This window comes from Cryptomeria japonica, chromosome 6 (genome assembly GCF_030272615.1).
Source record: "Cryptomeria japonica chromosome 6, Sugi_1.0, whole genome shotgun sequence".
NCBI lineage: Eukaryota > Viridiplantae > Streptophyta > Pinopsida > Cupressales > Cupressaceae > Cryptomeria > Cryptomeria japonica.
This window is the reverse complement of record NC_081410.1, coordinates 473557055-473572115: the sequence shown is the minus strand read 5'-3', so window position 1 is coordinate 473572115 and position 15061 is coordinate 473557055. Positions and strand designations below refer to the sequence as shown.

The 15061-nt window shown below is 35.8% G+C and overlaps 1 protein-coding gene across 7 annotated transcripts in view; it reads left to right on the top strand.

Moving 5' to 3' along the window:
• The first annotated feature begins 11345 nt into the window (after positions 1-11345).
• The window catches only part of LOC131051009 (CDP-diacylglycerol--serine O-phosphatidyltransferase 1), a 94084-nt gene continuing 90368 nt past the window's right edge, over positions 11346-15061 (top strand). The window contains exon 1 of one of the 7 annotated variants that reach the window (XM_057985345.2): positions 11346-11640. The gene's annotated coding sequence lies outside the window, so the exon portion shown is untranslated. Of the gene's footprint in view, positions 11641-13533; positions 13791-15061 lie in introns of those variants that run through there. The other 6 variants (XM_057985344.2, XM_057985348.2, XM_057985346.2 and 3 more) reach the window with 6 other exon arrangements.

The following is a 15061-nucleotide window of genomic DNA, read 5'->3' as shown; positions in this document are numbered from 1 at the left end:
TGTGCCTCCTATTTCTAAATTTTTCAAGAAAGAAAGAAAGTATACTCCTTTGAATGAATCATTGCATAGTATTATGAATAAGTTATTGGAACAAAATGTGCTTACTCTTCCTCCTATAAGACAAATTGATCCTGCAAAGATTACTTCACCTTATTTTGATAACAAATCTTTTTGTCAATTTCATCGTCAGCCTGGGCATGATACTGAAAAATGTTTTTCTTTAAAGGGTAAAATTCAAGATTTGATTGATAATAATACTATTTCTGTTTCAGGAGTGAATGATAAAGGCAATACATCTGTAGCTCCTCCTAATCAAAATCTTCAGATTTTCACTGATCCATTACCTTCTCATACCTCTAATGCAATTGAGGCTAATGATTCCTCTCTCTCATCTGATGGTCTTGTGTCTATGACTCCGAATGTGATTAACTTTGTAGAGCAGCAAGAAAACCCTAAAGAACCTTCCATCACATTTGATTCTAGTGAAACCATTAGGGCACCTGATGGTCCTTTATACATAGTTGCAAAAGTTAAGAATACACCTTGCCGTGGAGTGCTTATTGATCCTTCGTGCATGATTAATGTTATTACTGAAGAATTTCTTTTTACTTTGCAATTGAATCAAGTGATATATGACAAAACAGATGTGATTGTGAAATTATTTGATGCATTTTCTTCTCCTGCAATTGGTTCTTTTACATTACCTATTGAGGTCCATAACAAATCCCTGGATGTGAACTTTGCTATTATTCCATCTTCCGAACAATTTCGTGTGAAGCTAGGCTATCCTTGGCTATCTTCCATGAAAGCTATTGCTTCTCCTATTCACAAGTGTTTGAAATTTCCCCATAATGGTGAAGTTGTTACTGTCAATCATAGTCTCTTTAAACCAGCTGAAAGAACCTCTAGTGTTCCTCTTGATTACTTTTGGCCTAAACAATTCCAATCTCTTCCTCCGCGAAGTGATCATCTTTTCAAATCTTATCAAAAGTGGAAAACAGATATGATCCTATCTCTAAGTGAACCTAGAACACCTAAACTTGATATTCCTATCATTCTTGAGAAGGAAGTTCTTCCTTTGAAAGATAAAACTAATGTCTTTCCTCAAGAAGATTCCCAACCCGTTCCCATGGATGTGACTATGTCTATGCCTAATAAACTTCCTAAAAGCAGACCTATACCTCCTCGTCATGATGGACTTGGTCTCCTTCCTAAACCAAATATTCCTCCCTTATATGGAGCAGTTCCTCCTCCTTCCTTCTATAGAGAGAAGAGACCTTCTTCTTCTCCTATTATCCAGCCTAAGAGACCACAACCTAAACACCCAAGTGATAAGGATGAGAACATTCCTCCTCCTCAATCTTCTCCACTTCCTACTAAGACTAGACGAAATCGTTCTGCACGTGAACGCCGACGAAAGCGTCGTCTTAGAGCTCAAGCAGCTGCTTCTCAAACTTTGCAATCTCCAAAAACACCTTCAACAAGCATTATTCCATTTTCTCCAAAATCTCCTAAACATAAGATGCATGATGGTCTTGATCCTGTGCGAATTAAAGACCCTATTTTTATAAATCTTGATGATGATATAGATGAAAATGTTATTCATGATACTCCTCTTGCTTCTAATAGTGAATATGAACTTGTTGATATTGATAACCATTTATCTAATGAATTTTCTAAAGCACTTATCCTAGCTCCTAGACAAGAACACCGCGGCTTGGGATATGAACATAGCCCTTGTTTGGATCTGGTGATAGCTCCATCTGCTGTGTTGGATGTTCCTCCTCTAGCGTGTTCCCTGCCTTCCCGAAACATTGATCAGCAAGATCGGGGGGTAGATGACATGCTAGACTAGTTACATTAGCATAGCAGATTCTCTCCTCCTCTCTTGTGTTACTTCTTCTATATGTTATTCTCATTCTTCTATTTGTTGTCCTTAGTGTTGTCTACTTGAGGACGATGCAAAGCATTGAGATCTCTCGATCTCTCTCATGTTGACTCAAAAGACACATGTGTTCCCTTCTTCTAGGTGACCTTCCTTGATTGGGGAATGAAGAACAATTATGCATACATACATATGATATACATGAATTATCATACAACATACTGACCCCGAGGAAAGCGAAGTCACCTCGTGCTTTGTGTTTTGTGTCTATTATCCTTGGGTTTATCTCACACTTGGGGGCTAAATCCTTGCGATAACGTGCTCCTTTCCCTTCTCATTCTTATATGTATCACTACCTTAAAGCAATCACCCCCGGTGAGGCGTGTGCGATCGCTTTAACGTAGGGGGGCATACATCCCGTCCATATCTTTTCAAGATACTTGAAAATTTCTTGGCAAATTTAACCTTGCCTTGAAATTTTTTGATATCTTTCTTGCATGACTCATAGTGAGGGAACCTTACTACTGACAGTCATGGTTCTCCCTCGTGATCTTCCCTTTTACTTTGTCAATCGAAGTCGTAAGATCCTTAGTCCACTGGGGGCTTGGTGTATCTTGCCTCCTTGACGTGGTGAAAGTTTTTCAATGTTGTTTCCTTGTACTTTACTGGAAGTATGAGCATACATACTCCCACTAAAGTGGGGGCTAAATGTAGCGTCCTAAAATTGCGACACTTGCAATTTCAACTGCATTTCGGTCTTCACGATGGCGACGCAACACACAATCTAAATGGAGACCCCGAAACCTGATTATGACACTGAAAACTGCATTTTCTTGCACCCTGGCCTGAACCTCCTTTGCACCCTGCTGTCCCGGGAGGTGGGATCAGAGCGCCCAGTGCCCTGGTCCTTCAGGACCAGGGCGCCCCAGGACCATGGCGCCCAACGCCCTGGTCCCTGGGTCCTATTTTGGGCCCGGTCTCCTAAGGGGTCTCGGGTCTTTTTGTTTGCAAATTGGAAATTACATTCCTTGGTCGGCCTAAGGTCGGGAAAATCAATCTATCAGCCCTAAATGACAAGTATATAAACTACATTTTCCTCTTTCATTCGACATGATGGAAAAGGCATGGAAATTATACTCAAGCATTCAAGCATTCAAGCATTCCTTCAAGCAATTGATCATTTCAAGTCTCCATTCAAGGCTAAGTGTTGCATTCAAGACAAGGATTCAACCATTGAAGAGGAGATCACTTACTACATACAACATACAACATACAGCAAACAACAACATCTATACCTTCGCACATAAGGATACAAACATCCTTACAACAAGGTATTAGTACTTGTTTTACATACATTTACATTTACAGCACTTGCTCATTTCTTGGTTAATTCCAAAACCGGGGTTTGACCTAAAGGCAAACCCCTAATCCCTAACCCCCCAATCATCTTCGCTTTTCTGTGTGTAGGTTGCAGGTACGCGGCTGAAATTGAAGATCTGGAATCCTTGTGCAGAGACGAACAGATCCCCCTTCGTTTCGCGGATTTTTCGGAGGACCGTGGCGGTCGGGCGCCATCGTCCCGGCGACTTTTACTCAAATTTGCAGGACAGCGCCGTATCGACATTTTACTGCTAATTCCAGGTCCGCAGCTTCATCCTATATCCCTATCTCAGTTTATAAGTGATTCTTTGTCACTTTCTATGCATGCTTAACTTAATCTTTCTATCAACATTCTTTACAAAAGAGGGTAGCCTTGCTTTCTTAACCCTTGAAACACATTTAGCATCCAATCTTGCATTGTGTGGGATTGGATCTTGTGGGTTTCAACCCCTCTTTTGAATGTAAAGTCTCTCCCCTAAGTGAAAACCATCAACCCTAGTAAATCTCCCTTCTCTCTCCTTGGAGTTGGAAGAGGGGAGTGCAACTAGGGTTCGATCGCGATTTTCCGCTTTACACTAATGATTACAAAGAAAGAAAGTATAAGTACTCTGAAGGAGATCATAGTGGAGCAAGTGAAAGATTTCGCAAGAACATGGAGGAAGTACACAAACTGTATGAGGAAATCATAAAGCATGAAGAGTTTGAAGCACTATTAGCCAGAAGGTTACTGAGAGGTAAAGGTAAGTATAAAGGAAAACTACCTTTGAAATATTTCAATTGTGATAAGATAGGACATATGGCTTCTAACTGTCCTGACAAAAGAATCTACTGAAAAGAGAGATTACCGAGATGACAGACAGAAAGATAATCATTACAGAGGACACCGAGACTTCAAAAGAAGAGATAGAAAGACATGCTCAATAGCTGATGAGGAATCCAATGATGATAAATCAGATGAAACTGATACAGAGGAAGTAGTTTATGTGGCTATCAAAGATGGATCAGATGAAGAAAGGTATAAAGAAAAAGCCCTAATATCTCACATAAATACTAATGACTCTTGGATCATAGATAGTGGATGCTCACATCACATGACAGGTGATAAACACAAGTTTGTTATGTTAGAAGACTATGACGGAGGCTATGTAAGATTTGGTAATGATGCACCATGTCCAGTAAAAGGTAAAGGATCCATAACACTTCTTGACAATGCAAGATGCAATGATGTTTATTGGGTTGAAGGTTTGAAATACAATTTGTTGATTGTAGCACAGCTAAACAACATAGGTTACCGAATAGAATTTTAGAAAGGAATTGTCAAAGTTCATGACAAGAATGGAAAGTTAGCCGCCATCGGGACACAAACAAAAGGTAATACATTTCACCTTGACTCAACTCAGAATAAGTGTCTATATGCAAAGATAGATGATACCTGGTTATGGCATAAAAGGTTTTGTCATGTAAATTTTGATAATCTGATCAAAATAAGCAAGAAGCACCGAGTAAGAGGTCTACCGAGTCTTAAAAAACCTGAGAATGCTATGTGTCGAGGATGCCAGATGGGTAAAATGACAAGATCAAGCTTTAAAAGTAAGTCTTACACTTCTAAGGGAATTTTAGATCTTGTGCACACCGACCTTTGTGGTTCTATGAAAGTTCAAAGTTATTATGGTGATAATTATTTCATATTATTTGTGGATGATTACTCAAGGATGATGTCAATTATGTTTTTTAAAGAAAAATCAGAAGCTTTTCAAATGTTTAAATGGTACAAGGCAAGAGTTGCAAATGAAACAGGAAGACAACTGAAATGTCTTAGATCAGATAGAGGAGGAGAGTTCACATTTGATGAGTTCAACTTATTCTGCAATGATTATGGTATTAAAAGACAAGTCTCTGCACCAAGAACTCCACAGCAAAATGGAATTGCTGAGAGAAGAAACAGATCTATTATGGATTGTGCCAGAACCCTGATGATTGAAAAGAAAGTACCACAAACATTTTGGAGAGAAGCAACAAGCATAGCAGTTTACACCCTGAACCGAGTACAACTGAAGAAAGGTACTTTGAAGACATCATATGAAATCTGGTATGACAAGAAACCTTTTGTAAGTTATTTTAAAATCTTTGGAAGTAGATGCTATGTACACAAAGATGATATAAATGGCAAGTTTGATCAGAAAAGTGAAGAAGGAACATTTCTTGGTTATTCTTCTAGGAGTAAAGAATTTAAATGTCCGATCAAATCATCTAACAAAATAGTAGAAAGTGCAAATGTGAAAATTGATGAATTTGCAGAAAGAAATGATGAAGGAAATTCCAAGGAACTAGAAGATTATGATGAATTTGTCTATGTTCAACCGACAAGTCTTACCGAGAGAACTGTTGAAAAAAATGAAGAGAATATCCAGTTACTGAGTGATGAAGAAGATCATACAAAGCCTACTGAGCCTGTATTAGCCAAGTATGTCAGAAGACATCATGCATCAAGTCAGATTATAGGAGATAAGGATGATCCAGTGATGACAAGGAACAAACTGAGACAGAGCACATGTTTGATATCTGAATTTGAACTGAGAATAGTGAAAGAGGCATTTAATAGTGAAGATTGGATAAATGCTATGACAGAAGAGATTGATCAAATCAAGAAGAATGACACATGGACACTAATCCCAAGATCGAAGGACAAAAATGTAATCGGTACAAAGTGGATTTTCATAAACAAGTTGAATGAAAAAGGAGAGGTCATTCGAAATAAAGCTAGACTAGTTTGTAAGGGTTATGCTCAAGAAGAAGGAATTGATTATGGTGAAACTTTTGCACCTGTGGCTAGACTAGAAGGAGTAAGAACATTGTTGGCATATGCTACTTACACAAATTTCAAGATATATCAAATGGATGTCAAATCTGCATTTCTGAATGGTATATTAGAAGAAGAAGTTTTTATTGAACAACCTGAAGGATTTGTTGAAAACAAGAATGAAGATCAGGTATGTAAATTGAACAAAGCTTTATATGGTTTGAAACAAGCACCTAGAGCATGGTATGAAAGATTACACTCTTATTTAATCAAGATTGGTTTTATAAGAACAAGTGAAAACAACAATATGTACATGAAGAATGATGAAAATGGAATACTGATCTCAGCCATATTTGTTGATGATATTATATTTTGTGGAAATGAATCTCTATGTAAGAACTTTGGAAATGAAATGAGCAAAGAATTTGAGATGTCATTAATCGGTGAGATAAAGTATTTTATAGGCTTACATATACTGCAAATGAAAAATGAGATTTTCATTACTCAATTCAAGTACATAAAGGAAATCATGAAGAAATTTGGAATGGAGGATTCAAAACCAGTAAGTACTCCTATGACTACCAACTGCAAATTATCAAAGAATGATGAATCTGCATCTATTGATGAGACACTTTACCGATCCATGATTGGAAAGTTGCAATGTGTTGTTCATAGCAGGCCAGACATAGCACATGCAGTAGGTATAGTTGCAAGATTCTTTGCAGATCCTAAGGAAACACACATGACAACAATCAAGAGAATTTTCAGATACTTGAAAGGCACTGAGGATTATGGCTCAGTATATCAGAAAGGAAATGACTTCGATTTAAAAGTTTATACTGATGCTGATTGGGCAGGCAACATTGATGACATGAAAAGCATTTTTAGATACTTAAAAGGCACTGAGGATTATGGCTTAGTATATCAGAAAGGAAATGACTTCGATTTAAAAGTTTATATTGATGCTGATTGGGCAGACAACATTGATGATAGGAAAAGCACAAGTGGAGGAGCTTTATTTTTAGGAGAAAGACTAGTGAGTTGGCTTAGCAAGAAACAAGGATGTGTTTTATAGTCAACAACAGAAGTTGAATACGTTGCTACAACATTGAATTGTACCAACATAGTATGGATCAAACAACTGTTGGAAGGTATAAATGAGAAAGTTACCGAGCTAGTAACTATATTTTGTGACAATACTAGTGCCATTGACATTTCAAATAATCTTGTTATGCACTCTAAGACAAAGCACATCTCTATCAAATATCATTATCTTAGAGAAGAAAGTGGTGTTGGAGTATGTTAGTACAAAGGAACAAATAGCAGATATCTTCACCAAGCCACTGCCAAGGGACACTTTTGAGTATCTCAGAAGTTAGGGGTCCCACCCATATCTTCTACTCACTAACCGAGTTTGGTGAAGGCATCAATTCGATGACTCTACAGAATATCTTTAGGAGTTGATGCTGATTTACACACTTTAGGAGGTTTTCTAAAGGTGTGCAGGAAACAAATACAGGGAATAGGAATTGAAGACAAAATGCTCTGACCGAGACTAAGTTGATACATAATAGTAGGAATTCACTTTATACAAGAAGAAATTATGTTTTAGTTCTTTACTTTTTGGCATTGTTGTCAAAGGGGGAGAAGACTGAAGAAAAGAAAAAAAAGACTAAAGAGAAAAGAGGAGAAGACTAATGTATGGGGGAGAATTCTGATGACAGAAGGAGAGCATTTCAACATTTCAGAATCTCGCAACAATCCGAATCAATTAGGTCAAATCAATTGGTTTTGCCATCAATGCCAAAGGGGGAGATTGTTGGCATTATAACAGACAAGGAGAGATTGTTAGCATTTCAATAAGGATATTGAGAAGGTTGTTGATGATTATGGATAAAACTGATCAAGGATGTTTTACTGTCTTAATATTATTATTTTGTCATTGATGTCAAGAAATTGATTTTCTAATCCAGTATGATGTTGCCATATCTTAAGAAGTATGATTTGATGAATATAAAGATGTCGGTAAAAGACACAAAAAGAATATGATGAATAAGGGGAGAAATAAGTTATTCAATGGGCAACTATTACCGAGTTAGACAATGATGAGATCATGATGTTTAGATTGTTTTGATATCATACATATGTTATTGATTGTAAGGTTAATACTATGCTATGTTACTGAGCAAAGAACCTAGTCGGTAAACCCTAAGATTATCGCTATTGGTTAATGAAGGCAAAATGTCTACCAAGTAAAGTTTAGTATTTACCGAGTTGCAACCGAGTAATAATAGAATGCATTAAATGAATAAAAGCATTATTTAATGAAGGAAGCTGATGAGCTGGCTATGATTAAATGATTGGTATGTCGTGAATGAAGTTTGTTAAAGAATCTATGGCAAAGGAAAATCAGGAGGAAGATCTACAACTTAGATTGAACTGCAATACCCTAGCACAAGTTCCAAGAAATGTACGCAAGTTCCAAGGCGGGGTAACACATTTTCAGATCAGTGAATACATTGAACTTGGACAAAGTTTGAAGATCTAATGGCTATGATTGATCATGGGAAATGCGATCAAGGAGATTAAGCGATTGGCAAATTGTTTATAAATAGGGAACTGTTGATAAACAATGGATGCGAGCAAGTGTATGCACAGGGGTGCTACATAGTGATTACCGAGCACTGAAGCTTGAAAACCTGTTATGTATAACAGAGTATAGAGCCTAGCAGATGGACAAGATGAGTCCCATATTGTATTGAGCAAATAAGAATCTGCTTTAGCATTTTAGATGTGAAGTTGCAGATATATTTTTATTACTGTTATTTTGTGAAGTGATAGAAAATCTCTTAATCGAGTGGACTTAATAGTCTTATTTGTAAAACCCTCTAGCAAGGTGACATTCTGATTGAGTGTTTGAAACCCTTTAACAAGGTCACTTCTAACAAGGTGAAGATCCTAATAGATCTGAGGGAAATCCCTTAACCGGGTCACATCTAGCAATGTGTTTGTAATCTTTAACAGGATTTGCTTTTAACCGAGCATACTCTAGAAGAGTATATTTCTTAGTGGGTCCGAAATCCCACAGTGGTTTTTCCCTATTTGGGTTTCCACGTTAAATCTGGTGTTATGAGTGTTATGATGTTTATATGCTTTTGAGTTTGCATGTTTAGCAATTTTGGATATATTACTGAATATATGTTATTGAGGTTGAATCTGATGTTTTTATGGAAAATTAAGTTTGTATGATTCACCCCCCCCTCTCATCTTATTAGCTTGGCATATGTACTTACATTAAGTATCAGAACTATCAAGAACATCAACCAAATTTGAATAATTATCTTCACTATTGAAATTAGCAAATATTTGATATAAGTTTTCGTGGAGTAAGATTAATGTCTTTCCTATCTATATGTGTAACGTGTGAATCATGATAAAAAAAAATCCCCATTAAAATGTACATTGTAGTATTCAAATCATCAATCTTAACCTCATACTAAGTCAAGGCTATTGTAGAGTTAAGGCTTCTTCTTAGTGGAATCAGGTTGACCTTGGCATACAAGTAAAAGATAAAATAATGAAAATGAAATGCAAACCAAGGGAAGTTTTCAATCTATTATAAAGATGATAAAATATTGGAATTAAAATAAAATTGAGATAATATAAACCCTAAGGGGTGTAGGCTTGATTGAGTTAATCAATTTATTTAGAGACAAAATACATTCCACATTAAATTTCTAGGCAAGTCAACTAAATATTACAATCAATATCACAATTGACCTACGTAAAAAAGTCGTGTTTATATAAGTATAAAAAATAAATTCTCAAATCAATAAAGAAGGTTAAATGCTCTTAATTTTGTGTGTATTTAATATTCTATTATAAAACATACTCTATAATTTGTCTTGAGAATCTATGCTTAGATTTGCAATAGTGAGACACTCGCAGTTTGAAAAATGGTTTGTTCTCTATCTAGGATTAAAACTACATAAGTGAAATTAATCTAGGCATTTGTGACCTTAAAATTTTATGTGGCCTTGATCTTGTAATGGTATCCCTACTCTTTATGTATTTATAAATTAGAATCATGTTTTTGTATGTATATTTGGAGTAGGTAGTGCTTAAAGATTAGGTTTTAACTATTACCAAGTTTAGGCCAAATGCCAATGCTTACATAAAATATGCCATTTCAATACTAGACCATACATTAGAGACAAACAATCAAATCAAGTCCAAAATGAGTAGTGATAAGTGTTAGGGACACAAATTTCACCTTCATGTTTTCTTAAACAATAAATTTAAGAAGCTCCTGATTCCTCTTGTTAAAAGTTGTAGCCACAACAACTTTTGAGTTGTTTTAGCTCTTTAATCACACACAAACACACACACACACACACAAATGAGTTGTTTTAGCTCTTTAATTACAAAGCACACACACACACATGCATGTCTATTGAATAACAAAATAAAACATTTCCATAATAAAAAAATATGTTCATTTCTTCAAAAATCATTGGACAAGTCAATGGGGCCTTGGTTTGCTAGTAAAGTTGAATGGTTCTAAATGAGTCCACTAGGGATCAAGTCTTGTTAAGTGCAAAGCCTTGACATCATAAGGGATGAGGTTCGAAATATGGCCAAGATGAATTTAGTGGAAAGGATACCCCTTCTTAGGTTTTAGTTGAAGAGGTTTTGATGCAAATGCTCATGCTCCCATATTGGATAGCTAAAAGTTCCTTGTGGATAATATAATATCCTCCAAAACAAAAACATTAGACAAGAGTGGTTATCATAATATGCAACACTCCCCACTACACTAAGATTCAAATTTGGAGATCGACTCTTGATTCTTTATAAAACAAATATTTTTTTTTTAAAATTCGTCATTCATTTGAAATTTCCCTTCAAAATATAGATGCATATCTTACTATAAATTGTAATACACTAAATATATATATATATATAAAACACAAGACAAGACACAAACATCTATATAACCCAATTAAACCTATTTTAAAAATCCTTCTTAAACATGTAATTGAAAGATTTTGAAATACTTTAAACTGTTCCTTTTTAAGGAAATCCTCAAAAAACACGTAACCGCCGAAGAAACAGGAGAGGCACCCATATTCTCAATGGAAACACGCGCTCATCAAATTACTTACATTACAATTAGTGCGAAAAAGCCAAAATACTGAAAGCAATTACTGACAGCTAGTGAGATATTCACACGTGTAGCACGCCAAAGAGTACACTAGAGATGGCGTTCTAAAAAGGGTAGAGAAGCGGCTTGTACAGATTATTTCCAGAGAGCATGGGGTGTATTCCAGAGAGTATGGAATGCATGTACACCGTCCCGTACATAAGAAGTGACAGTAAATTTGAGCCTCTCAGCCAATTCTGTACATAAAAAACGATTTTAAGAGAGGTTTAGTACTCTGCGTAATCTCTGCAAACAGAAATACTCATGTTTTAGTGCTGCTGCTGCCGCCGCTGCTCCATTCGTGGCCTGCTGCCCTTGGTTGCTGGGGAAAATAAAGGCTTTTAAGGCTCTTGCTCTGCCATATGACCTCAGGTAAGGTCTTAGTTTCGCTTTTTAGCATTTATTATTAAAACTTTGCCTTCTTTTTCGTAGTTTTTAAGGCTAGGGTTTGGTTGTTAACGCTTTCAATTTTCTGCCGTAATGTTTTCGGTTCGAATAACTCAAAAGATGTCAAATTTGGTGGCCGTATGACCGTATTTACGGTTAACTGTGGTCTTCTTGAGAGTCGCTAATCTTGCTTTGCTTTAGTTGGTTCTAAATGGTGAAGATGGATTATGTTCTGTTTAAATTGTTAAGATTTGGTTTAGTTGATTGTTATCAGTGGGAGCAGCACCGGACGTATATTAAAACAAAATCGTTCTCTTAATGTTTTTGGACATTAAATGTTGGTGGAATATTTGTTATAGGTTTAACCAATTGCATAATTTATTTATTCAGGTTTAAATTAATCGCATAATTTATTTATTTGCCTGGGAAGGAGGGTTTTACAATTGACTGAGGCGTTTGGCGTTTTCTGTTTGATTGATGGTGCATAGTCTTTATAATTTTTGCCGTTTGTGTTTTCCTTTTACCTTCGAGATTACTGTTCTTGTCGTAAGTGTGAGTCGGTTTTGTTTTGATTCTTTAGCAGCAAAATATTTTTTGTCAGCAAATATGATATATAAGATCAGTTAGGCAATCTCAATGTGAATTGTATTGTTAGTTTCTTTCTCAACTGTAACTTCTTGTTGTTCCCAGCAAGGCACAACAAGAACATTATATCTTGATTCAGGATATTTTTTAATGGATTTATCGCTTTTTTTCTCAACCTTCGTGTGAAATGCACTTATCTTCCAATCCCATTTAACCTGTTGTGGTCATTAGAGAATTGGAAATTTCAATTTTTACTATCATTTGACTAGGCTGCCTATGTGTTTCTCCTTGAGCTTTTGTTTTCTTTAATGGGTGGTGCATTAAAGATTCTCATTGTATACTTTTCACAGCTACGTATGGATGACTTAAAATAATATTAAACCTTTTTCCAAATTTCTACATACCATTCAAGTAGGCTGCCTCATTTGTTACTTATGGAGCTTTAGTGCATTAAAGATTTTCTTTGTATACTTTTACAGTTTACTAGCTACATACTGTACTTAGAGTCTTTAATTAATGTTAAAGAGGTTTCTTCTTGAGCTTTTGTTATGCTTAATGGAGTTGCATCAAGGATTCTCATTATATTTTCTTTCCAGCTATGTATTGTTTTCAGCCCTCTTGGCCATACGAGAACATATTTAAAATTAAATAAGATTGAGTTGTACCGGATGCAATCTGAGTACTCTCCGTCTTGTCATCCCAGAGTCCAGCGGAGATGGCCATTTTTACAGTTTTCACTTATTTACTTTCAGTCTTAATAGCCCTTCTTTGATGTTATTTACTTTCAGTCTTAATAGCCCTTCTTTGATCACCTGTGGTCATTAATATCTAATTCAAAATCTTGTTGTTTCGTACCAAATAAAATATGTGGTTCCTCGATCTTGTCATTCCAGTGGGTATGACCAAACTGTGGGTCATTACTGTCAGAATTGGTTTCTTCAGTTGTCTGCTTCTAATGATTACTTAATAATTGTAAATGGACCGAATCATATGCCCTTAAGCTATTTAGCGGAGTGAAATACTAGCGGATTAAAAAGGAAATTCTGCCCAATCAGGTCGCAAACGTACTTCAGAATGTGCGTATTATAGTCGAAATTGATCACTTTCGTAATGATAACAGTATAGTACATTATAAAATATGGACTTTGATTAGTTAAGAAGGAAGTTGTTTAATGAGTTAAAATATCTAAAATTTAGAATATTTTTATAATACACTGCACCCTTGATAATAAATCATAAGTATATGTTGCGTGTTATCTACTGAAGACCTGCGATGAGAATCTACTAAATCAAGCCCATGAGGTGAATTGTAAGATGGATTGGTGGTGCTTTTTCGAAGATAAAGATTGTTTATCTTTTCGTCCATCAAGATGCCCCTGATTACGGGAAAATGGGATACAACTTGGCACAATCATAACCCATGAGACAATTTATTTGAAGCGTGTTTTTTTCTTTTGACAATTAAGTTTTTGAAGCGCAACCACAAGACTCGACGAAGATAAGTGGCACCTTTATTCAAGTGTCCAGAGGAAAGCTGCTATAAGCAGGTCGTGGTATCTTACAGGATTATTTTGAGAAAAGGACGTTTTGCTTTGTCGGAAACGTTTTTAAATTTTTTTGAACAAATGGCATTCTTATAGCGTCAGCCTAATATTTCGTACATTGACCTAAGAAGAAAAATAATCTTTTCTTGGGTTTTAAAGCTGTGTACCAGAACTATTTCGGCAGTAGTTTCTGAACTCTTACAGGTCAGGTTGTACTCGTGTACTTCTGTTTCAAGCTCATTAAATTACGTTGTAGGAATTGAATTAGACAAAGTGCGTAATAAGGTTCAAATAACTGGTTTATAGGACGGCTTGGATTCTTTTTAAACATTCTGGAATGAATTTGCACCGTTGGTCCGCCAATATTTTTGAGCCATTTTAATATTCGCCTTGAATTAGTGATTTGAATGTGCCCTTTTTTCAGGATTGCTAAGTTGTGTTATCTGACAACTTTCGAGTTATAAATGGCAGAACACCAATTGCAGAAGTGCTTTATTACAGCTTAAGACTATGCATTTGAATTACCTCTACTACCGATTAGCCCACATATGTTAACCCTTCAGTATTTAGTCATTGTTTCTTCGTGTATACAAAATTTGCTGAATTTTTGGGGGTTGGAGGGGACGGCCATTTAAATTACTTGAACAACTAAAGCAGCTGAAATTAAAAAAAAAAACTGCAATGTGCTGAATTTGTAATTACAATTCTTCCCCTTCCTAGTTTTTTTGTGGTTTCTAGTATTTAAATATAGATAGTGTTTTCAATGTATCAAATTATATGATAATGTGTACAGTTTCTGGATTTGATTGTGTAAAAATTTTTAACCATCAAATTATATTATGTTTTATTGATGATTGATTGTATAGTTTTTAAGTCAAATCTCTATTAAACAAGGTTGCATGGGTACGGGGGTACTTGGAGATGTTGGAGACTGGTACCGGTACAGGTACTGCTATTTTTTCAAAATAGGAGACGGGGGTACTTGGAGACGCCAATTGTTTTTTAAATATAATTTAATAATTTATAGAAAATCTGAAAAAATAATGGCACTGAACTTTCAAAACAAGAATTAACATTCACTTTGAAGTTTAAGTACACAAATGTGAAATGAGTCCATTCAAAATGTCATACAAATGTCTGAAAAAGGGGCTCGCATCGGTGGTTTTTGCTTCTGCCCATGCATTGCGTCAAACTTTTTGACTTTTGCGCATGTTATTTAGGGTGGAGACGAGAGGGTTTGTTGATGTGGAGTCTCCTATGTGTAGAGACGTCTCCTG